At 40.0% G+C, this 25,872-nt stretch overlaps 1 protein-coding gene and 1 pseudogene across 1 annotated transcript in view; both read left to right on the top strand.

Moving 5' to 3' along the window:
* Positions 1–24,717, top strand: part of LOC147823306 (arf-GAP with dual PH domain-containing protein 2 pseudogene) — a 36,818-nt pseudogene extending 12,101 nt beyond the window's left edge.
* Positions 1–25,872, top strand: part of Mid1 (midline 1) — a 372,860-nt gene that overhangs the window by 162,079 nt on the left and 184,909 nt on the right. The gene's annotated exons all lie outside the window — the stretch shown is intronic.

The raw sequence follows: 25,872 nt of genomic DNA on the forward strand, positions 1-25,872 counted from the left end.
CCTAACTGAAATTTTCCATTTTGCATGTGTAAGACCCTTGTCTTTCTGTCCATCCATTGAAAAACAGGTAGCCATCTATAAAAAGCTCTTCATTTAGCTGAGGACCATAATTAAGTTATCTCCACAATCTTTTCTTCTTCAGGATAAATTTTTTCCAGCTCCTTGACGCTTCTGAGGTCCCTTTTGATTCTTTGATCTTCTTTGTGATTTTCCTCTGAACTCTTTCCAAATTCTTTACACCCCTCTTTAATTGTGGCACTCAGGACTAGGCAGAGTACCTTTGAGATAGTTTGAATGACAAGATTTCCTGAGGACAAATATCCAATACTGTAGTGTATCTCCATATTCAGTTCTTTTTTAGAATTGGTGCTTGTTATTAGTTAGCTGGTTTGCATGGCTTATTTCTCTGCTACTGAAAAACAATTTGATTTTTCTATTTGTTGCTATTTCATAACCCAGAGGAGATATTTTCTATATACTCTGTAGTGATTTTTTTTTTTGCAATTTATCAAGGGCATTTGAGTTTCAATTTCAATTTGTAAAGCTGTAAACTACTGGTATCTTCTGCTAAGTTTTGACATCATTTACAAACTTGATTTGACTATTGCCAACAAATTATTGCACAATTCAAGAGGAAGAAGACTCAGGGGTGCCTGGGAAGATCCCAGGAGCGTGTCGCTTGCTGACATCATCCTCCCATGGGCTCATTTCTCCTACTCTCTGCCCCCCTTCCTCACTTTTGACCTTCGCCTTGTGGTGAAGTACTCTTTCTTTATTTCACTTCCTCTTTTTTTCTCTGAACTCATTTCTTCTCCCTCTTTCTCCCTACCACTTTTACTCTATACCTCCCAGCCACCCCTGCTTGAGTTTGTTCCCCAGTGGGAAAGTTTACCTGACAATAGGAACTAAGAGTGATACAGGGAGAAGCAATGAAACAGGAGAAAAATCCCAACAATTGTCCCTTCTGGCTTTTTACTGGCTTGGTTGAAATCAGGGCATGCAGGTCACAGGTAAGAGCAAAGGAAAATAAAAACAGTTCAAATATTCTATACCGGGTACCACTCCTTCTGGAGATGCTGATGGAGGATCAAACGCCCTTGGTGTTAGGAGGCTCTGTTTGACTGATTGGTTGGTTTGGTTTGCTTTTATTTGGGGGCAAGCAATTGAAATTGTGCGTGTGTGTATTTGGTGCAACTTAGAGTTTTAAATTTCCTTACCAGTAGGCAGTGCAGAATTGATAAGCACATTCTTAATTTCTGTTTTCTATTCTAATTCTTTTTTTTTTTTTTGTACTGGGGATCGAACTTGGGTCCTTGTGCTTGCACAGCAGGCGGTGAAACCACTGAGCTAAATCCCCGGCCTTCCATTCTAATTCTTGATGGCTTTTCGGAAACCATGGTGAAGCAACTGCACTTTTCCAGCTTTCACCTACCTGGGCCAGAGTGTGCAACAGAAGGGACTTTGAAGTTTATTAACTGGCAGTGGTCATCGGAGTGACTTTATCAGCTCAGGTTAAGAAAAGTGGTTATTTGTGGGAATGTAAAATGCTGCAGGTAGCTTGGAAATAGCTGGAAGTTCCTCAGTGTTAAACACAAAATTACCATATGACTCATCAGGTCCATTCCTAGGTACATATCCTAGAGAAATGAAAATATATGTCCATACAAAAATGTGTACATGAATGTTCATTGCAGCATTATTCATAAATAAAAAGTAGGAATATCCCAAATGTTAATCAACTGATGAATGGATAAATAAAATGTAGTATAGTCAACTAATAGAAGACTATTGAGTCATGAAAAAGGAATGATGTACTGATACCTGCTACTCTATGTTAAAATTTAAAAACTTAGTTGCCAAAATCATATCTCATATGATTCCATTTATATGAAGCATCCAGAATAAACAAATCAGTAAAGAGAGGAAATAGATTGGTGGTGACAAGGGGCTGAGGGTGGAGAATGAGGGAATAGGGTGTGACTGGGTTCAAGGTTTCTTTTCTGGGCAGTGAAGCTAGTCTAAAATTAGATTGTGGTAATGGTTGCACAGTTCTGTGAATGTACTAAAAACCATTCAATGGTATATATTAAATGAGTGAATTGCAAGGTATATAAATTATATCTCAACTAAGCTATTTTTTTTTAAAAAAAGAGATCATGAGACTGAGCCAGGTGTGCCTAGATCATTCACAAAATGCATGCAATTGTTAGTTTAAAAAAATCTGTTATCATTTTGTAAATGTTTCCTCCAATTGGCACTACTGGAGATATAGAAGACAGTGTAAGCACACTTGTGAGTTTGGAAGTTGTAAGCAAGAATGAAGTACCTTGATCAAGGATGGACTCTGAGATATAAGCCCCATCCTCATCAATTGCCTTCAGGGCAAGACTAGGCCAATGGCTGGACCTCTTTGCAGTTTAGCTGCCCATTTTCTCAGAGAGAAAAATGGCAGTAGCCTCTAGCAACCTCACAGAATTACATTAGAATAAAATTACATGTATGATCTGATGATCTCTTACAAAATGCCGTAGAAATGCAAAGAATTATTACCAAATTAGTGGTATGTATTATAAACATCACACATGAGCATATCTATTGTGTTAATATTGAGGGTGCATTAGGAGATTCCTAGGGTCCTGTTGATCCTGAAATTGTATGATTATGTACTCAGCCCCCTCCACATAATCATACCCTAAAGAAATATGAACAGATACTTATGTTAAATATAATTTTGGTTTGTGGTATATTTTATTTATTTTTTAATCTCTGAACTTCACTCATAATGGGAGGAATGCAAATCAATGGTTTTGACTATGGAGAATTTTCTAAAGGAGAACAAAAGTGAGAGATCCAATTATGTCACCAGATTTAGGGGAAGTGTAAATACTGCTTTAAAAGCTCCTGGAAGAACATCTGAAGCAGTAAAAGTAAATAGTAATTGTTTACAGAATTCTTTTCTGAGTATATTTAAAGTTAGGGGGTAAACAGAATTTTTGCTGAGAAAGTTAACTCATTGTACAAAATTCCTTTGATTCCGGAGGCTGAGACAATTTCTGGGAAGAATGTCATCTGGTTCTATAAGAGTAATTCTCTGAGCTCCACCAAGACAGCACATTCCTCTGTCAGTAGGAAACATACATTTTCATTATTCATTGAAAATAGATTTTTGCAAAAACCTTTTTATTTTGAAATAGGTGAAGACACACACGAGTTTGCAAAACTAGTAGAGTCCCTGTGTGCCATTCACAAAACTTCCACCAAAGATACTGTCTTTCATGAGCGGAGCACATTCTCAAAACCAGGAAACCATCATCTACACAATGCTACCAAAATTATAGATTTTCATAGTGCTGAAATTTCCTTTAGAAATTGGGCTACAAATTAACACAGCATTTCAAGTTTCATGTGGCACAGTTCAGTGTTTTCACTGGATGAACTTTTATCACTTAAGGGTACAATTTGATTCTTCATACAAACACATACTGCCTTCATTTTTTAATTATTAGCATTGACACCTAAATAATAGTGCATTTTATCTTACATTTGTATCCAAAAATACCAATAATCTCCATTTAAAAACATATTACTATTTTTTAAACTCTGCATTGCTTTCAAACAACACTTAGATCATTAAATTAGATCCTCATTGTTCCCTTAGAGGTGGCAGGCATTATTAAAATGAATTCTGCATATTTTGTTTCTGTAATTATGTCTAATCAGTGTGAATTGGTGCTGTAGTAAAATACTTAATTAAAAACACATATTTGAGGTATAAGTGGGAAACAAAGAGAAACTCTCATTTGCTTCTAAGTGCCAGAAGCTGACAGAAAGTTGAAATATTAGACAAGACCAGCAGCCTGGAAAAAATGCATTAATAGGTAGAAAATGCAAAACTTGCATAGAAATATCCTGGTCTTAAAACAAAAGAAAGGGCTCTGTCATTGTATATTCTTTCTCCCCTGCAGAATGGACTCTCAAAGATGTGGAGATCTCATAAATGTCTCCAAAGGCCATTTCGCAGCACCCAGGGAGTGAGGCTTTCTAAAAAAAAGTGCCTTCCCATGCGGCATAAATGGCATGTGTCAAAGGAGAAAGACCTCAGCCCTGTGGTGATGGAGCAGGGGCTGCTTGGGCCACTTCCTTTGTGTCCTGATCATTTACATGACTTAAACACTACAATGTGCTCCGTAGTCAATAGCACAAGATGCTTTGCCATAGCAACAGTTGCAGAATGTGGCAGAGCCTCAGTGGTGTCCCTGTGACATAGAAAAGTTCCATAAAGAAGCAGTCCTTATGAATATGCTCAGAGATTTCTTTATCCTACCAGCACTTGTTCCAGATTCTGCTGGCTTTAGGGTTTATTTGCACAGCCCATCTTTCCCTGCTCCCTGAGAAAGAGCTTTGTACACGGGTTGGGAGAGACACGGCCAAGGGGTCACAGGGTGTGATCGCAGACTTGGCTGTTATGGAAATGGAATTCTTGAGAGCATGTGCAGAAAACTGTTATCACTGTCCAGGAAATCGTGTATAACTTGGGAATGTAGTATACATCCTGAAGTCATTGTTGCTTTCCTTGAAAGTATGTAACAAACGGCCTTTTCAGTGTTTGCACTTTTTCCTTCTATCACAGCTCAATATGTGCATGTATCACAACACACTTTCAACAATCGGAAGGAAATGAACTCCACACTCAATTCTGGTGTCCAAAAGGCACAACACGTGTGTTAATTATCAAATCTAAGATTAAGTTCCCAATATTTTCCTCGTCTTTCAAATCATTTTCTGGCCAGATAAAATTTTTCTGAAATTTTTTAAGAAAGCAAACCACTCCCTTTTTTAACCAATAGTACTTTGCTACAAGTGTGAACTTAGTACAGTCAGTCTGGTAAAAATTTCACTCTAGAAGGCACAGGAGAGAAGACAAAACCAAGAATTTTAATGATCAGAGATAGCAGTTAAATTGTATTTTGCTATACAGCATACAAAGGAGTTTTGCCTTTCAGAAATAATTGGAGCACCTTCTAGTTTGTCTGACTGGGTGGGAAGGACATTCTTTACCTTGATATGTTTGTACTCCTGAAAGACAACCCTTCTATGGCACCTGAGCAACTTTGTCCGCTTCCTTCATCTGTGTCCCCTTTGGTGATCTCTGGGAAGTAGCCATCTCTTAACACTGGAGCTGCCAAGAGTGACAGATGAGACTCTGAGTCTGTGCACCTGACTCCACAGTAATCTATAAATTAGTGATGAGTTGGTCATTTAAAAAAAACAACTCCTAAATGTTCCTGTGTCTCTGGGAGCCACAGACCTCAGGGGTCACCAGGCAATGGAAGATCAAACTGGACTTACCAGTGAAAACACAATTAATTATTTACACACATCAGCACCTGACATTGGTATAATTTGAATCAGGAGACCCTCTGTTTGCTACATTGATTTTTGCTTCAGAGACTGTTAAGTTTGGTGGTGCTCTTGTTCAGACCAAAGGGAGATGAACAAATAGAGAGTGGGTGATGAAAGCAGAGCTCTGAGTGTCAAATTTTATGCATGTGTTGATATAAAGGAAGTGATGGTGGATATCACAGTGATATTTTGCAGAGTTTTGAAAACACAAAGATTGTGCATGAGTGCAGAGGGGAATGGAAGGGGCTTACAGAAGCAATTGTCATTCTCATCTCTGTCCAGTAAAGGCACATTAATTTAACCAGAGCTGGGAAGAAGTCTCAAGAGAAAAAGCCTTCTCAGGAAAAGACCACTGGAGAAACTTCAGCGATACCATCAAGTGAGTTTCTGTGAGAAATGTTGAGCCCTCTATCATAGGTATTGTGTATTGTGCAAACAAAGCACATCCTCCTGGCCCGGGATACTTCTAATATTTAGCCTACTTAAAAGGCTGGGCAGTTTGGTTCTTTTTGTGAACCTAGGGGGAGAATAAAAATCTTTATTTCTGTATATTCTATCATTTTCAAGGCTTTTTACAGTCAAAAGGCTGCCATTTGAATGCTGTGGATTTGGTGAGCTGCTGCTCAACAATGGGGAAATTTCATTAAGCAAGCCAAAGCTAATTTTGAGCAGTTCTAAGATGTTTCCTTTTAAGTACAGAAGACTTGATTCCCTATCCTTCCTTTCATGCTTGAGGTATCTCAAAATCCTTGACACAGCAATGACTGTACTACTAGCTGGAAGCAAAGGGAGCCTTATTCAAATGGTCAGCATTGCCTTCGCAATACCAAATTTGCTGGTTTTTTCTTCATGAGTTCATCATTCCAAACTATTGAGAACTTTTCCACATTTTGTTAGAAGAATCGATCATAGATCCCTATACAGGTCTTTCCCAATCAGTCCAGATGCCTGGATTGTTCACTCTTCCGAAAGATGGAGAGTAAACATGTGTAAAGTCTCATAGCACAAGTAAAGACTCATAATTTCCTGGACCACACAGAGTCTCTGTACAAGATTTGGATTTAGTTTCTACTTTTGTACTAATTCCAAAAAAGTCAATGAAGTCTGAAGGCATTTGGCAATACAAATAATCTATTTAAACTCTGCGCTTTGGCCTACAACCCAAAAGTCAATATTTCATAAATATTTGAATACACTTATTGGAATACCTCTAGTTATCTTTTTAAAGTTATGCTTTCCTTTTAGATAAACAACCATATCAGGGCATCATTTCCCCTTAAAAGTCTGGAAAATAAGGCTTAAATCGCCCCATATCTATAATAAATTAAAGCCCACAATTTATTGCTCTATGAATATTGGGCAAAGTAATAGACGCCCACATTATAAATGTATCAGGTTGTGACCCAAACTTTCCCTCATATTTATCTTTGGTTCAGTTACGCTATTATTAGGAAACACTTTCAGACAGAGGGAAAATTGGGCTGAGCAGCAGATATTAACCTATCCACCATCCATGTGTCTAGTCCTTATCATCTTTATTATGCTGCTTTTCCTTCTAAACTGTTGTTGCCACTTTCTTAGATCCAGTCACTGTCCTATAATGCATTGTATGGGTAAGCTATGGCCACTGGGTTTTCCTAGATACATACTTTGAGGCAAAATTTCAAGGTCTCATAATTTATATGGGGGTGGAGTGGAGGAAAACAATAAAGAATATGTTATCAACTAAGTTACCACTATGTGCAACTGGAGATGAAGTCTACTTGCAGACCCTAGAGAGCCAGTGGAAAATATACTCCTCAGAGACATCCAATCTGAGGGGCAAAAGAGCTGGGTTATTTATACACCAACCCTGATTCCTCATTGGATGACTGTGCAGGGGTAAGAGTGGAAGACTAATTCTCCAGCATTTCTTGCTTTCCATATGCAAGCAAAGTTGGCTCCAGCTCCAGAGAAAGCTCTCTGGTCAAAAGATATAGAGATTGGCAGTTGGATATCATGCTATGGGGGATGGAAATAGACAGTCCTAAGGGAATATGAACAGACCATTAACATATCTGGTTGATACTGTAGAGAACAAGTTTCATTGTCTATAGCACCCAAAGCAACAAACACACCTCACAAGTCCATGTGACATATCTGTCAGTGTTCTTCCACCAGAAGCAGACATTTGCCCATGATTTGTCACTTTAAAAATTACCATCTGTTTCTTCTGTATACACTTTCTCACCCAGATATGAGAGCTCGGAGACATTTGCCTACCTTCCCAGAGAAACCTAGCTGTATCTCAGCAGAGGGGAAAGCAGAAGAGTAAGAGCATGGGAACAGAGCAGCCCAGAGAGAGTCCAGATCCAGGCAGGAAGCTGAGTGTTGGCATTTGGCAGGGAGACAGTTCTCTCATTTGCAGGAGGAAGTCTGCACAGACAAGTGAAGAGTGATGGCAGTAGGGCCAGCAATTAGGACCCTGGAGAATCACTTCATCAAGCTGCTGGCCTAGAGAAGAGATAAAAGGAAGAGGCAGGTACAGGGCCTTGGTAAAGGACACCGGGAGGGGAGGGGGTCCAACCTGGTAGGTGTGGGTGAGGAGAGAGCGGAGGAGGACCTTCGGCAATTTGTGAGGACAAATCTTAGATGGGTAATGGCAATGTAGAAGCTGGGAGGGGGAGCTTGGGATCAAGAGCATGTTTCAAGTCACAGAGTAAACTAAACTGATGAACAGATTGCCAAGTCAATGATACAAGCAAAAGAAGCCTATGACTTTGGTTAGGACTTCTTTTCATTGTAAATGGCAAGAGAAGGAAGGAAAGATGGAAGAAAGGGAGGGAGGGAGAGAACAAAACACCTGTTTTATTTCAGTAACACATGGAAAATTGATTTGTGTTGTGTATGTATTTGAGAGGAATGGTATCAGTTATCTCCAGTGCTGCATGTAAGTAGCCATCCCAGAATTCAGTGGCCGAAAATGACAATTGTTAGGTCATGGTTCTGTGGGTCAGCAATTAATTGGATTCAACTGAGTGATTCTTTTGCTTGTCCCACCCAGGGTCACTTGTATGTCTGTAATCAGCTGGCAGGCCACTTGGGGGCTGGATGGCCTAGGAAGCACCAGCTGAGATGCCTTCACATGGTCTGCATGATCTCTGCACCACCTGGTCACTCATCCTCCAGGTGGCCAGCTCTGACCACTTTGTGTGTCAACAGCAAGGTTCCCAGCAGCCAGAGAGGGCAAGCCCCCAAACCAAAAACTGTTTAAGCCTCTCCTTGTTTCAGGTTTGCTAATGTCTCATTGGCCAATACGAGTCAAGTGGCCATACCCAGATCTGAGGAGGGGGTGCCTTTCATTTTATATGGCAACCTGTGTGATCTACTGCAAGATAGCAGCTGAAAGACACACAGAATGAGGTACAGAATAAAAATAAAATGATCTCCCTGCTTCTCACTTTCTCTTTAGCCTCTCTCTACCAACATCAGCCTTTTGGGCCAGGGGGGCAGAACCTCTGGCTCACTTGCAGCTCTTGAGCTCATGTCCTCACTGCATCATAAACTGAGAGGAAAGGACTTTTTGGTCACTCCCAATTGAGAAATGCTGAGAAGGAAGTTGATGGGCGTGGCTTGTATGTAGGGGCATAAAGGTGAATGACTCTTACTCAACACATACGATGGAGAGGAAAGCAGAAGAAATATTCTTCCAGTGTTTTCTTGGCCTTTTCTTGGCTTAATTTCCATGTTTGCTGGGTTCCATCTTTTCTCTTTCTTATTTTTCTCTTCCATTTTGTTTCTGGAACACATACCGAAAAATGTTACACGGAAGGCAACTTTTTTTTGAGAAATTTACATATACATTCTTCTGCCTTCCAACTTGAGGGAAATTTTATCTGTGTGTAAAATTCCATAGAATTTACTTCAATTTTAACTTTCAACTTTTATTTCCTTTAAAAAAAATGTGGTCTCACATCTTTAATTTCCACGAGGGCTTTCTGATTTTCAAAATGTACCCTTCATGTGCCACCCTGATCCTGTTTCACAGAACATTTTGTCTTATATCTTGCTATGAAAATATTAGTTCTTATATCTTGCTATGAAAATATTAGTTATAGTACTTATAAGCTTTCGCTCTGCATTCAGAGTTTCCCTCTATTTCTTTTTGCTATGTCTTTGGTCTGTACTTTTCATAATGCCTTTCTGAAAGCATGCTTATATTTTTGTAACCTTTAATTTTGATTTAATTTCAAACTTAGAATATTTGCAAGAGTAGTACAAAGAACACTATACAGCCTTTACCCAGATTTGATTAATTGTTTATAAGGTACCTCCTGTGTTTTGTCATTCCATGTCAAGAATAGATAGATCTTTTTTTCTGATCTTTTTCTTTTCTTTCAGAATAAATACTTTAGGTCAGCTGGGCATGGTGGTGCATGCCTATAATCCCAGCACACAGGAGGCTGAGGCAGGAGGATCATGTTGAGTTCAAGGTCAGCCTGGGCTACATAAGGTGACCCTGTGTCAAAAAACCAAAATAAATAAATAAAATACTTTAGTATGTATTTTCTAAGAACAAGAACATTTGCTTATTCAACCGCAGTCCTATTATCAAGATCAAGAAACCTAACAACCTGAGAAAATACTATTACATAACCTAGAGATCGTTCAAATTTCATCAGCTGTCCCAATTATGTTCTTTATAATTGTGTTTTGTGTTCCAAAACAAACTTGGAATTGCCCTTTGCATTTAGTTATCTTGTCCTTCAGTACCTATTTAAAAAAAAAACACTTCCAACAGTTTCTTAGCTTTTTGTGTGTTTTTTGATCCTGAATATTTTTTTTAAGTACAGGACAGTTTGAGTTTGTCTGAAAGTCTCACTATTAGATTGAGCTTAAGCAATTTTGGCTGGAATGCCAGTGAGGTAAAAACAGCTCATATAAGAGTGAGGCACTCCAACATGGCCAGGAACTCTTTATGCATGGGCAAGGCCTGATGAATTGTGGCTACACCATGGGACAATAGGGAGAATCTGACTTTATTTGTTGTGGGGATTTCAGATGTCTTTGTTTAAGTAGGTATTTTCTTTTGCACTGGATTGAGGGCATAGTTTACAATTAGTATTTTGAGAGCTGAGTGAGACAAAGCTGCTGAAATCATATGTATATATATATATTTTTTTTTTTTTCACTGTGGATCTAATTCTGCTCTTTGCAGTTCTACACTGCTGTTCTCAGCTGTACCTGCTGGCTTTGGCTTCAAAGTTCCTCTAGTTCAATTCCACCAGGAAGCAAATGGGGAAGATTCTACCGCAGTAGAGAACAGTTCCCTGACTGAACAAGTCTGGGGATCTGGCTCCCTCTCACGTAGACTTTCAACTGACCTCTTTTTCCAGCCTCCACTCACAGTAGTATGCCAAGATGAATGTGCCTCCAATTCTCAAGACTTTATCTGGCTTCTTAACTCATGTTACCTCAAGAAATCTAATTCTAGCTTGCCAACAAGGTCATCTATTCACTTTCCTGTTTCCAAAATTTTGTGAGCCTTTTCATGTCTACTTTTGTCATGCATTCTGCCCCCTTGCCCTCATTCTTGTAGAATATGCCCCCCATCCCATTCCTATCGTTTTTGATGAAGGTTTGAGGACAGAGGTAAACAGGTATTCAATTCACCATATTTCTGTGTCTCTGCTTTATCATTTCACTTGCTTTTTAAAAGATAATTGTGTTTACTATGTGCAAGATTTTGTTATGTGATGTGGGAAAACTAAAAGTGAGTTGGACACATCCATTTTCTACAGATTGCACAGCTGAGTAGGACTGAGAGCACCCCGATGAAAGGCATGCAACGCACCCTGCCCTGTGGCCTTTGGCTTAAAACAGGCCCCTGATTTCAACCAATTGAGTACCTATTCATATCATGCATGTGTAAAAAAATGGGAGGATGGCAAATATTTTAATCTTGTGTGTGTGGGAGTGGGGTTGTTGAGTAGGAATGGAACCCCAGGCCTTAACTATGCTAGGCAAGTGCTCTATTGCTGAGCTACACCCCAAGCTTCTCCCCAGCAATTTGTGATGAAAATGTTATTATTCCCTTTCTGTTGAGGGAGAAATTCAGTTAAATGACACAGAACTGTTAAATGTTAAATGACACAGAACGAGATTTTGCCCCAAGTCAATTAGACTGTAACACGGAGGTTTTCTACTGCATCCTGGTTTCACTCCCATAAAGTGAAAGTATAGTATGTGAATTGACAGGCTTATGTATCACCTGAGAAGTTTTCTCTGACTTCTCATAAATTACAAAATGCATGTTGCCACCAGTTTTCCACCATCTCCTATTTGCCTAGGGGGCTTATGTTCTCTTGTTTTTGTTGGGTCTTGTCTATTTATTTGCTCCTGATATTCAAGCACACTGAAGGCAGAGATTCTGTCTATTTTCCTCACGTGTTCTGAGCGTCTAGAGCTGTACCTGGTTCATAGCAGACATTTAATAAATGTTTCTTGAATGAATTCAGGTGGAGTCTTCCATTTCACACACTCTTATTGCCATCATTCACCTGTGCCTCTGTCCCTCTCTGTACTGTGGGTTTTTGAGGGTTTTATGCATTTTCATAGCTGGAGTGCTTTGCCCACTCTGGCATAGCAGGAGCTTCATAAATTGCTCTGAAATTAATAACTGAATCTCCAAGGGAAAACAAAGTAGCCAATGCTACCGGGAGAGAGAATTCTCAGGATGAAGTGTTTTCTCTAGTATTTCGATAATATTCTCAAGGTAGAGAAAGTACATGAGAAAGTTTATTAAATATAGGAAGACTATATTCATTTTGCTTGCTATATAGCCATATATATCTAACTATAATAGATTAACTGTATCTATATTAACTATATCTAATTGCTGAATTGGTTTGCTTAAGTTAAATGAGAAGCTAAACTAGTGAGTGCTTTAGTTAAGCTCACATTTTATTTAATAGTTGACACATTTGAAGGGTAATGTAGAAAGCTAAGATAGCAGCTAATACTTTGGCGTACACATTCAGGGATATGGACAACCTTCCCCTGCAAAGAATAAAGGCTATGGGGAAGTCTATGATGCCAGGAATGAAGCAGGAAGCTGGGAAGAGAAAAGCATTCATGCCTTCTGCAGCCAGTCTTTATTGAATGGCAACAATGCACCTGGTATTCTGGATGCTGATGCTGCAAGTCCTTGTCCTCATTCAGCTTAAATACTAATGGTGAGAGGTGAACAAGAACCCAGTAAGTGTCTAACATGTCATATAAGGAGAGGAACTAGGAATACGGCTAAAGCGAGGTACAGGAGAAAAAGCCTCCCAGAAAGCAGAGCAGCAGGGACGTTGTCCTTTCATATTAAATGCCCTAGAGGGATTTTAAAAAGACAAGTCTTGAACATCCTATGAGACACCTAGGATGCAAATCGTGCTGTGATCCTGGGGGCAAGAATGCCAGGTAGAAAGAATAGCAAATGCAAAGCCCCTGAGACTAGAGTATGTGGTGTCTGTGAAGGACCAAGGTGGCACTGAGTGGCTAAAGCAGAGTGAGAGGAGAAGACCAGGCAGGGCCAAGGTAGGGATGGCCTCCTACAGCCTGTGGGCAGTGCAGGGACTTTTGCTTTAACTCCATGTGAGATGGGAGTCACTGAAGAGTTTTGAGCGGAGGAGTTCAAAAGGAATCACAGCTTTTAGACAGACTGGGGAAGGAGGACAGAGGAAGGCAGGGTATAAGAAAGCACACCATAGGAGGCTACAGCAGTGATGCAAACCAAAGATGATGGTGGCTTGGACAGAGCAGTAGGACATAAGAAGTTGTCAGGTTCTGGGTGATTTCAAGGTGAAGTCGAGCGAATTCTCTGACGGACTGGATATTGGATTGAAGTGACAGGAAAACATCACAGCTAAATACAAGTATGTTGTTCTGAGCATCTAGTGGTCCTTATGTCTGGCTCTTAAGTGTGCCTTTTTTTTTAGGTTTGAGCATATGTATTTAAAAAGCCAGCAATTTCACAGACAGGAGCAAAGATGTTCTAATTTGGCTAGTCATGATATGCAAATTCAACAAAATGAAATGAAGAAAGCATCAAGCCATCTATCAATACAATAAATGCAAAAAGGAAGAAATGTAACTTAGCATGTGTGGGGAAGAGTTAGAAGGAATAAGTTTGATATGAATCAACAGAATCTAAAGTGATGGCAATTTGTAGTAATAAATTTACAATACCTCAAATTGGGATCAATTGAACTATTTCAATTCTCATTCAATCTGTAGAGCAATTGGAGCTATGAAAAACAAATGATCATGATGGGATGTGAAAACAGATGATATGAGAACAAGTTGACTAAATGGGTGAATAATTCAGAAGTAAGTGGACTGAAGAGCATGACTGCCTTTGAATACCTATGGGACGTTTGGGTGAGAGTAGAATTAAATTTAGTCAATATGACCCAAAGTTAAGTTGGCCCCTATAAGCAGAAACTGGTTCAAGAAACACTTTAGTTCAATGGAGAGAGAGTGTTATATAACAGACACTGCCAATGCTACAAAATGTGTGAGCTTATCTCCCTCCTGGGGGCCCTGGAATGCTCTATGTCACAGATCCCTGTTATCTGAGTGGGTCCATGTGTCTCTCTCAGGCCAGTAAAGTGTGGATGGGATTGGTTCGTGCTACCTCCAAGCCTGGGTCCTAGTGTCCTCTGCCAGCTCTTCCACACATTCTCTGTTCCCTTGTCTGTGGCCAGATTCAGAGCATCCTGCATAGATGCTGAGATACTAGAACACGGTAGGTGAGAAAAAATTGCAAGAAAAGGAATGAGTTTTCTGTCCCTGGATGTATTACAAAAATATCCACTTGGGATATTGGGATGACAGCAATGTGGAGTTTATGACTCACAATGGAAACCTCCATATGAAGGCCAAGTTCAAAGCCAGAGTCCCAGCCTTCTACTACATCCCCCAGGCCAGTGACTGCCGGGTCTTAAAGGAGCAATGGATTCAAGCTAAGTAGGAGAGACAGGATTTTATGGCTGACGGGAAACCGCTCTCCCAGTCAGGTAACCGAGAAGGTGGAACCTCGGCGGGGACAATGCACAGTACCTGAGGAGGAGGCTCGTCCTGCTGGCGAGAGAAGGCCTCCTTAGGTACTACACCAAAGAGCAGGGTAAAGGCCCAAAGCTGTCATCAGTATCAAGGACTTGAATGCTGCTTTCCAGACAGAGAAGATAGGGCACACCATGGGCTGCAGATCACCTACGGGAGAGAGAGCTACCCTCGGAGCCTGTTCCTGTACCAGGAGAGCGGGACGAGATCCTGGACTGGTTCAACGCCCTCTGAGCAGCCCGTCTGCAATACCTAAAAATGGCCTTTCCTGACCTCCCGGAGGCTGAGCTCGTGGCCCTCATCACCAGGAGCTACCTCAAACAAGGCTTCATGGAGAAGACTGGTCCAAAGCAGAGAGAAGCTTTCAAGAAAAGGTGGTTTGCCTTGATCCCCACGACCAGAGTCTGCTCTATTATAAGAACCCCCTGGATGCCTTCGAGCAGGGCCAGGTTTTTCCTGGGAGCAAGGAGCTAGGGATGCGAAGTCCTTGAAGAGCTGCCCAAGAGCATCCGAGGAAGTCGCTGGAAAGCCAGCCTCACCATCGTTGCCCCGCATCGGAGATTCGGCCTCACCTGCCCCGGCGAGAAGGAGCAGCGGGAATGGCTGGAGAGTTTGCAGGATGACCTTTCCCGCCCCTTGACGCCCCTCCACCTCCCCGGGGCACCCACAGAAACTGGGCGCAGCAACAGTGACCTTTGGCTGAGGAGCTGGCTGGCCACCTGGGATGAAGGAGAAGTTCTTACTATGACCCTCGTGCCCAGCAAGAGTCCCCGAAGGCTGCAGCCACCCCCGGCAGTGAACTGTGCACAGACCGAAGCTTCCTGCTCCCTGGGCCTTCCGCACTGCCCAGATTTGGGGAGCTAAGGCTCCAGTACAGAGAAGAACACCTGCCCCCCCTCCCCGCCCCCAGCACACCCAGGCTTGAGGCATCCCGAAGGCCCAGCACTTCCTCAAATCTGAAATAGGCGCATTGAAAGGAAGGGGCACCCACAGCATTGTCCAAATGGCATCTTGCCACCTCCCCACCAAAGTAACAGTTCGGTCTGAATCTAGCCATGAGGAATATAGACAAATGCAAACTCACATTAGGCAATTCTGCTAAACAACTAGCCTGGACTCTTCAAAGATATAGTTTGGAAATTTTAGATGAAAGGGACTAAGAAGTGGCAACCAGATGCAATTCATGGTTCTTGCTTGGATCCTGGATTTTTAAAAACAACACCAATTGTAGGCCTGGTGCAGTGTGTATGCCTGAAATCCCAGAACTTTGGGAGGCTGAGACAGGCAAATGGCCAAGTTTGAGCCTAGCTTGGGCAAATTAGAAAGACCTTGTCTTAAAATTTAAAAATAAAAATAAGGGGCTAGGGATGTAGCTCAGTGTGAAGGCCCCCAGTTCAATCCCCACTACTGCAAACAACAAAGAGCTCTAGAGGATATGACTGAGATGATGGAAGAAATAAAAATATGGGTGTATATTGGCTAGCAAAATCATAAGGCTGTGATAATCATGCTGTGTTTGCATGGGAGAACTGCTGCTGAGGTAAAATGTAGTGATGCCTACAACCAACTCTTAAATGCTTCAATAAAACCTAAGTGTATATATACATTTTTAATGAATAGAGTGTATGTGTGTATATACATACATATATAAAGATTGCATATCGGGAGAGAGAACCACTGTGTAAAGTGTTAGTGACTGATGAATCTAGATGAAGTATATGTGGACATTTGTTTTCCTATTCATGCAAATTTTATACAGATTTAAAAGTTTTCACATTAAAAAGCTGAGAAAAAAGGTTTTAAAAAAATACCCACTTGGATATGAAACTTTTGAGGTAAAATCAAGCTAGATCAGTCACTTGACCAGCAAACTTGTGCAGTGCTTTTGACAAATTTCCTCTAAGGTGCCCCTATTAACAAAGATGACAAAGGCCTTCTACTTCCAAGTGACAGGGTGTATAGTTTCCCATGAATTTTCTTTGAAGTCTTATGTTTTAACAGTCTTATCTAAAAATGAATGCAGTTACTGTATTCTCTATAAGCTCTCACTTTATTTTAGTGCATATATTTAAAAGTTATTAAGCACATGCCATTACTAAAGCGTACTCTTAAATTTTCCAGTAAGGTTTACACATTAAGTTAATATGTTCAAAGTTGACTTTATAATATCATAATCAATAAATTTATAGTTAAACATCATTTCAAGTGAAATATAAAACCAAAATTCAAATGAGCATGCACATTGTTTTTCATCAAGCTCAAATTTGAAGATTTTTCCCACGTCAAGTAAGTAGTATTTCACATTGCATGTTCACATTAAAAATTGTAATTGCACAGCTAGAATTCTTTTTAAAAATGCTAGAGACTTCTTTATCTTTTAGGTTGCTGATATAGAAATCATTTTCATAGTTTGTTTTAACTTAGATGGTTAAAAATTATAACTCTGTTATTGTGCCTGCTTACAAAAAAAAGAGGTTGCTATAAACATTATATACCCCACAAAAAGGAGAAGCATATTGACATTAGTAGGCATACACATTTTACTTGCTCACATCTTGTAATGTGGTCCATCCACAAGAGGTGGATGTTTCCTTCAGCATTTTCCCATAACCTCACATCTCCCTTCAAAGCCCTACCAGACAGAATGGAAATACAGAGATTGTGTTAAAAGCTGCAGGACAAGATAAGATATCTAGGCTGTACTCAAGAAAGGCAAAAAAAGAAAAGAAAAGAAAAAAGTCACATAGGTGCCTGGGGACATTATTTTCTTTACAGGCATTGTCTTTAGTAAGCACTTACATGTGCTTAGTCAGAGCCACATGTGTTTGACAAGGAGTAACTGCTTTGCCATCCTGGAAAGTAGGTGCTCAGGAATTTTGCAAAACTGACCTGGTATCTTAAAGTAATTTTCTCATATTTATTTCAATATAGATTTTAAGCTATCTTTCTTAATTATTAATTTACATTTCCCCTTTAAATGGAAAACAGGAAATAAAGGAAACAGATTGTTGTAAATTTAAGCAAATCTTCTTAAATCTTTTAATCAAAGGAAACTATTCAATGTCCATCTAGTGGCCAACATAAAGACTTGTTCTCATGCATGTCCTGGCTCAGCCTGAGTATTCAAAGGTAGCAGTAATACGACACCAAAAGAGAAGGCAGCCTGGTCACGTGGGATTGTAATAAGAACCAGACCACATGCAGACTTCACCACTTTTCCCACAACCCAGAACTCAGTCACATGATTGTAGCCTACGTACACAGGAAGCTGAAAAAGAATGGTCTTTCTGTGTTCCCAGGAAGAAAAACAAAACAACAGAATTTAATAGACACATTACACTGTCTGCTGTAGCAGCCTTCGAATGGGTAATGAACTAGTTAAGGATTAGTGTATCTTTACTATGCACTTATCATCTCAGTGAGGTAGACACACTTTGGAGTCTATTTTGCAGAGGAAGAAATGGAAGATCAGATATCTTAGGGGACTTTGCTCTCCCTGCATCACTCATCTTATTCTCTTTTTGTTCTAGAATACATTTGCTTTCTCACAAACTTGTGGATGAATTAGCTAACATTTCCAAGGACCATCATTGAGCTTTTTGGGTTACATGTTTTAGCTGGCCAATTTGAGTGGTTTGAAAAGCACAGATTTTTTTTTCTTTTTCAAAATCTCTCATGCACACAAATTCGAACACAGTGAGTTCTAGGATTGGTACAATCATGTTATAACAACCCTGGTATGTCGCTGTCTCTGGATCTGCCATACTCAGCAAGTCAGCTTACATCAGCAAGTGGCTGTAAAATGGCTGTCCCAGCTCCAGGCAGCATCTTCTCACTGTCCATACCCCAAGGCAAGAAGTGGAGTTGTTCTTCACATCCCCCACCCTGCTACTTTTTTCTTTTAATCAGCTAATAAATCCTTTCCTAGAAACCTACAGGCAGAATCTCCTTATTATCTCATGGCTCAAAATTGATTCCCACACAATTACTTAAACCAGTCTCTATCAAAAGTCAATAAGATGACCACATATGACTTTCACAATCCCAATCCATCCTTGAGGTTGGATGAAAACACACGTTCCTTGAGTATATTGCTGCTCTAGACCTGACAAAGTCTGTGGGGAAGGGGACAAAGGGCCAATGGTTCTTGAGTGGTCAACAAACAGTGTTTCCCACAGACACAATCTCATACCTTAAAAAATATTAGATATGAACCATAATATTGTATTCTAGTATTGAAATTCCAAAGCAAGTATTTGAATCAAAGGCTACTGAATCCGTAACAAACCATACTGAGAAGTACAGAGAGGTTCAAAATCTTCCTTTGAAGGGTTGATAGAAGCTTTGAGGTTTATGAGATTGATCAACAATGTTTAAATTTTAAAAGTTTATTACAGTAAAAGACACATTGTCATTAATTCCACTCAAAATAGTCCCCTCATTTAAAATATACATATTGCTTTGCTACTTTGTGAAGCAGCTCTGGAAGTCCTCTTTTATGTGTGTCTTTTGTTGGACCATCGTGGGGGCCTCAATGTCCTGAATTGATTCAAAACATTTGCCTTTCATGGTCATTTTAACTTTAGGAAAAGTCAGGAGTCACCAAGTACCAGATCCAGTGAATAAGGAGGATTAGAACAATGCAGTGTTTTTATGACCCTGCCTTTCCATTTGATGGTAACCAGCAGCTGCATTCACCTGATTATTGATCATACTTCTTAAAAATACTCATGAAAGCAGATTATCAGAACTACTTCAGAAACTGGCAAAAACTGGAATCAGTGTGTTCAAAGCCAGGGGAAGCATTTTGAGGGGGACTAATAACACTGTGTCTTTTACTGACATATTTTTAAATTTAAACATTCATCATATATTTTGATTACTCTTTGTTTCAAAGGGGGAAAGAAGACAAGGAGCGGGAGTTTGCATAGCTATGGGTTTGCATAGCATAGGTAACCCTAGTCAAATCATGGTCTGGTTGATTGGTATCTTAGGACTAGTTCTTCAAGGTTCTGGGAGAGCTATCATTGCTTAGGGAGCAATTTGGTTCCCATCACAAGATGATAACACTTGCTTTAGGGGCAGCAGTCATGGAATCGTTGCTCTCCCTTGGGGAGGTGACCTTATCATGGGCTAATCTGCAAGGGTCTGCTTTGCCTGGAATCTGAGATGGCTGGAGACTTCTAGACATCACCACCGGGGGTTCTATAACTGGACCTTGCAAAAGCTAGCAATTAAATTTCCCTGCAAATCCTGAAAATTACTTTAGTTACTCTTATCTTAGTGTCCTCAGTATTGAAGGGGGATGAGATAGGCTAGGTAAACTTAGGGCTAATAAGCCTGTAATACAGACATTCCTTTAAGAGATTAGCATGCCTATGTGCAGAGCTCAGCAGGAATTTGACCCAAAGGTAATAAAGGAAATACATAAAATGAAGGCAGAGATGCTAAGCTTTATCCTGCTTTCAAATTAACCATTGGGCTTCTGCAGGCCTGTAGTCTAAGTCTATTACAATTGATTATTGAATACAATATGAGGATAGATAGTACTTGCTTACTTGGGATTCTGTTTCTGTATGATTTTTACACCATAAAATTCTGAACCCTTCAAGGGAAAAGAACATCTTATTGAACTTTGAAATTCTGGTGCCTAGCACAATGTCTTATATACAAGAATAGTAAACTTCACAATGTTTAACCGGTGATCACAGTGTTTTACAGTTGACTATCATTAACTCTCAGAACAGCCCTGGAATTTGGGAAAGAAACTGAAGCAAAGGGATTAAAAGATTTATCCAAAGTTACATAATCACCAAGGCATTATGACAGTCACATTTCTATGAAAATAAGTACTGAAATGTCCAGATGAAGGAAAGCCTCATAGAAATACTTCTTACTGTCACTATTCAAGTGTACATACATGTAATCTGTAAAAACTACACTTATGGCAGCAGAATCTCATTTTTTTCTGCCATAGGTGAAAGTTTAAAGAATCAGAACTGACATAGAACCTATGGCTGGAGATTATTGAGAAATTTGTCGAATAATTTTTCATAAAGATAAATGTCACAGTGATGTGTATAAAATGAAAGGAAAATTAAATGGTGGCAACCGGGGAAATGCCTGAAGTGGGGAAAAAAAAAGTGCCTGGCTGCTTAGTGGTAGTTCTTCCCTTCCATTACCTGTCTATACAGTACCAGAACAGTACTCAATAATTTCACCCAGGACCACATGTGAATGGTGATGGTTGTATTTTCCATAGTGTCTTAGTTACTTTTCTTGTTGCTGAGACAAAATACCCAACACTCAGGATTAAAGGAGGAAAAGTTTATTTGGCTCACAGTTTGTAGAGGTTCCCGTCCATAGTCAGCTGGCTCCAAGGCAGGGTGGCACAGCAGAGGGGCATCGCAGAGGAGAAACAGTCCACAGCAAGCAGGCAGATGAGAGCACATTACACATTAGAACTCTTTCTGTCCCTTATATTTTATGCAGGCTACCTGCCCTAGGGTGGTTGTGGCGCTCACACCCTTAATCCTAGCCAGAACTATGCCAAACCAATCCGGACTGATTTAGGAATCACACACCCTGATCCCAGCACCACACACTCTGGATCCAGCCACCTCCTAACCCCCCCCCCCCCCGCCATGACTGGATGAGGCTTTGGGGGACATCTAGTCACAGGCCATAACACCAGGGTTTCCTACACAGAGATGGAATTGTTCTGTAGAGGCTCGTTACATGTGGAACCAGTTGTATCCTTAAGTCCATTACTAACCCTCAAATTACAACCTATCTATTTGTGTTACTGTGAATAGGACATGCTATTTACTCTTTCACTTTCAAATTATTGTGTTATGTTTTCATGTTTTTTAAATTTTTAGCAGTTTTTATATCAGTCTTTCTAGAGTCTAATCCTCCATTTAAAGTTAGAATTAAAAGACACACAATACTTTTAAGCTTTGCAGCAATGATTTTCATGCTTCTCAATCTCACATATTTCATTTTATGGTAGTAGCATTGGGAAAAGACCAAAACACCACCAAAGATTAAAAATGATATCTCTTTTATAGAATAGTACACTAAACAAACTAATACAAATGTAAAAATCTAGGTGCCTAGTTGCAAAAACACTGGGACATAGAACACCTAGATCTATTTTCCTGACTCAGTCTCCCCTGTCATTTAAATATAGGCAAAGTCTGAGCTGCACTTTCCTCAATAGTGCAGATTTCTGGTATACAGCACCTACCTCTGGGTTTGTTTAAATTGAAGGGTGTGCGTGCACTGGGAAAATGCCTTAGAAACCCTAATTTGCTATGCAATTGTGAGGTCATTTGTGTATCTTACCCCATAGACTCAATCTAGAGTGCGGTGAGAAAAGAAGCCTGCAGTATTGACCTATTACATCCTACAATTAAGACATTATTCAAATTATGCAAAAAATGAACACAGGCTTCTTTTCACTTGTATAATGAAGTTAGAGACATTCTTGTTCAACGTATTCTTGTTCTATGAAATGGCCTGTAGATAAATAAATTAAGCAAATGCTGCTCTTTGACTCTCCTACTCAAAGAATTATAAAGTGTATTAATATCTTAAAGGCTCAGGGTAGTGGTACGTGGCCATAATCCTAGTTATTAGCGAAGCTGAGGCAAGAGGATCACATGTTTCAGCCCAGCCTGTCCAACTTAGCAAGATGGTGCCTCAAAAATAAAAATGCGGGGAATATTGCGTAGTGAAAGTACACTTGCCTAGCATTCATGAGGCCCTAGGTTCAATTCCAAGTACCATTAAATAAATAAATAAGTAAAAATTTTAAAGGCACAGAAAACTTACCACTTGTTGAAAAAAAAGAGTGTGCTTATTTCCCAAACTTAATTGATAAAGAATAAATAACCCTACTCCCCAATAAATGTTTCTGTCCCCTGGCTCTGTTCTAAAAGGAGGAATGACATACTGCTCTCGTTTTTGGCAACATATGAAAATGTATTTCTCTGAAATTTTTCTCTTAAACTTTAAAACTTCTGTTTTAGGCAGAAACAGAGATGAAAACATCACTCCTATAAAGTTTCCCAGGGAGTGGAAAGAGAAGAGTCAATTGTGGGTCATTCTCATCAGTCTATTTCTGCTAATTCCTCTGTTATATTTCCTTTCCATTTATACTGGGTTGTCATGTAATATAGCCAAATACTGTATACCCTAGGACTAACCAGAACCTTATATCCAGTGGCCTATTGAAGTCAGGAAAAAGCTGGAAGTAATTTTCAATGCTCCTGGCCACTCAGCCCCTTCCCAGCCTGTTCTTATCACAGGGACCACTGGACAGAAATGAATTCTGCCAACAAGCAATTGTAGAACCATCAAAATTTGAAGCAGAAAAAGATAATAATGCCTAATGTACAGTAGGTGCTCATCTTAGCCTGTATACTCACCACCAGCTGATCTTAAAGCAAAACCTCCTTGGGGAAAGTTGATATGGGAAGTGGTCTCAAGGAGCAAGATTGTGGGTGGGTGGGTCTTAGTGAACTAGAGACAGCTAGAAAACCAGGCCAAGGGCATTATCAGCTTGGCTCCTCCCATGGATAATGAAAGTTCATTTCAGGGAATGTTCCAAAGAGCTTAGGAAACTGGTCTCCAAACTCCCCGGTTCTGAGAGACAGTAGGCTCCTGTGCCCCATCCGTCATGGATGGCCCCATGAGAGTCAACTCACTGCACTTCCAGGTTGTAAATCCAGGAGAGATGAAGTATGAGACACTGGTGCCCCATCAGAAAAGCCCTCAAGTAGAAATTAGGTCCTTGGTACAGCCAGAGGCAAGATACTGTTAGGTTTCACCCAAGGGAAACCAGTTGAAGCCCATGTAGAAACTTTCACCATTATAGTAGCTGAAGGAAGAGGTGGCAATGAGAATCATTGATATGGTGCTTAAGAGACATCCAATATGGTGCTCAACAAACCTCATTGCTTCATTGGAGTGAAATCCAAGCACTCATTGCCCTGCTGAGGATATTGAGACCTGGAGAAATTAACTGGGTTGCCCTTGGTACACAAACCTTGTTGATGGCATAGAGAATGACCTTCCAGATGGTGCCTTCCAAGTACCTAGCACTGCCTCACTTCAACAGCTTTCAGAGTACCACTTCTGTGGCATGAGCATATGAGAGCATGCCAAGCTGCCGTCCCCACAAAGTTTGGGAAGAGGTTCCAGTGAGTTGTCGGGGCTGCATAATAGTCATAGCAGGAAGCAAATGCAAAACAGAACAGGATTGATAATTAAATGAACACTACAGTGAGTCTCAGTGAAATTAAGAAGGCAGGAGAGGTTTAAAATGAAATGGGCTTTGGATGTACATTTTATACTTGTAACCTGTATTCTTCTTACACTTTCAGAGTTTGAAAGAGAATAATGTTTCTATGTCATGCTTGGAAATTGCACTGCATGACTGTCGTCATGGGAACTTTGGATCCTGTTCCTCAGCTTAGAATAGTAGAGATAGTGATTTGACTACTTGAGGAGAGCTGAGGAGGAACTGATGGAGTCTAGAGAATTCTCAATGGGATTTCATGACCGGACTAGATCTCCTCTAACTGGGGTTCTTGTGCTGCCACCAGCACAGCCACCAGTCCTTGTTTGCTCATGCAGAGAATAATAATGAACTCTAAGTTGAAATATTTGAGTATTGGTATTTATTATCTCTACATTTAAGTATTGGAATAATTGATGCATAATTTATTCTGATAGTCAAACATGAATGATGAAAAAGAAATCTCACTGTGGGAAGCTATAAAGATAGGGTTTGGACTGATTCTAGGATAGTTAGATGTTACAGTTTAAATCTCAAATGGGCCCCAAATCCTCATGTATTTGGAAGGTGATTGGATGATGGGAACATATAGCTGACTGGCTGTTAAGAGGTGGGGTTTGGTAGGAAGAGGCAGGGCACTGTGGACATGACCTGGATGGAAATATCTCCCTTCCCAACTCACCCCTTCACTCTGCTACCTGGCTGCCATGAAGTAAGCAGCTGCTCCTCCACCACGCCCCTCTGCCATGCCATTTCGAGTCGGAGCCAGCTAACTATGGACTTAAATGCAAGCACAAATAAACCTCTCCTTCTTTTAGTTATATGTGTTGAGTATTTTGTCCCAGCAACAAAGAAAGTGATTAAAACAGTGCGGAAGAAGAAAATAGGGAGATGACTAAGGAAGGAGAAAGGAAGGTCTCCTGCTGAAATTTAAGCACAAAGTTGTTTTTTTCCTTTAAATTCTTTTATTGGTCCATTTTAGGTATACAGTACATTTACATTTATCATTGGGTGCTTGTACCTGTACATGATGTATCTTGGTTCTTATTTTTTCCCCATTACCCGTGTGCCCTTCACCCCCTCCACCCTTCCCTATTTACATAGACTTCATTTCCATTTTTTTTCTTTTCTCATAGTTTTTCCTTTCCCTTCTTTCCTTTCCCCTTCCCCTCCCACCACTCCTACACCTTAGCACAAAGTTTTTGTTGGTCCGTGTAGTTAATAATATTCCTTTTTCAAAGCACTTAAAGGGCACCATTTTGATGAGTTAATGCTAAGGTGCATAGTTAAGCATCCAGCATTTAAACATAATAAATGTTTGCCTGTTGTTATTAATCCTTTATATTCTATAAGAGAACCTTATCTACCCTTTTCTACTTCCTCTCAGTTTACTCACTCATAGTATTCTTTGTACTTTATTTCTTTTGAAAAAAGCAATCATTGGGCCAGGGATTTAGCTGAATGGTTTCACCGCCTGCTGCGCAAGCGCAAGGACCTGAGTTCTATCCCTGGTACAAAAAAAAAAAAAAAAAAAGACAAAAAAAAAAAAAAAGCAATCATTGATTTTGAAACATTTTGTGTTTTACAAAAAGTTGACAAAGGCAGTATGGAGAGTTCACATGTGCCCTTGCTGCAGCTGTCCTCCCCAATAGAAACAGCTTCCATAACCATTGCACATTTATTCATACTAAAGGTATTAACGTTGCAACATTACTACTGGTTTCCCTGACTTTTAAGTAGCTGCGCTCTGTTTTTCAAGTTATAAGTTCCAATATCATCCTGATGTTGATATTTCACTGAACTAGGATACTTCTTTGTGAATGAGCAATAAGTGAGCTCTATAAATCCAACATTCTATGCACAGAAAAGATCATCAGTCTGTGATCAGGTTGGTGTGGTCCTATCAGAATTCTGTCACCTCTGGCAGCTCTGGGACTGTGGGTTTATTACTAAAGATAAATAAAATGGGCTCCTATTGAAATCAATTTAAAAATATGTCACACACTTACCTTTACTCTCTTCTGAGAACATGGAGTGTGTGTGTGTGTGTGTGTGTGTGTGTGTGTGTGTGTGTG

Source organism: Heterocephalus glaber, unplaced genomic scaffold (genome assembly GCF_053883595.1).
Source record: "Heterocephalus glaber isolate CG9 unplaced genomic scaffold, H.glaber_assembly_v1.0 deba00001594, whole genome shotgun sequence".
Classification (NCBI taxonomy): Eukaryota; Metazoa; Chordata; class Mammalia; order Rodentia; family Bathyergidae; genus Heterocephalus; species Heterocephalus glaber.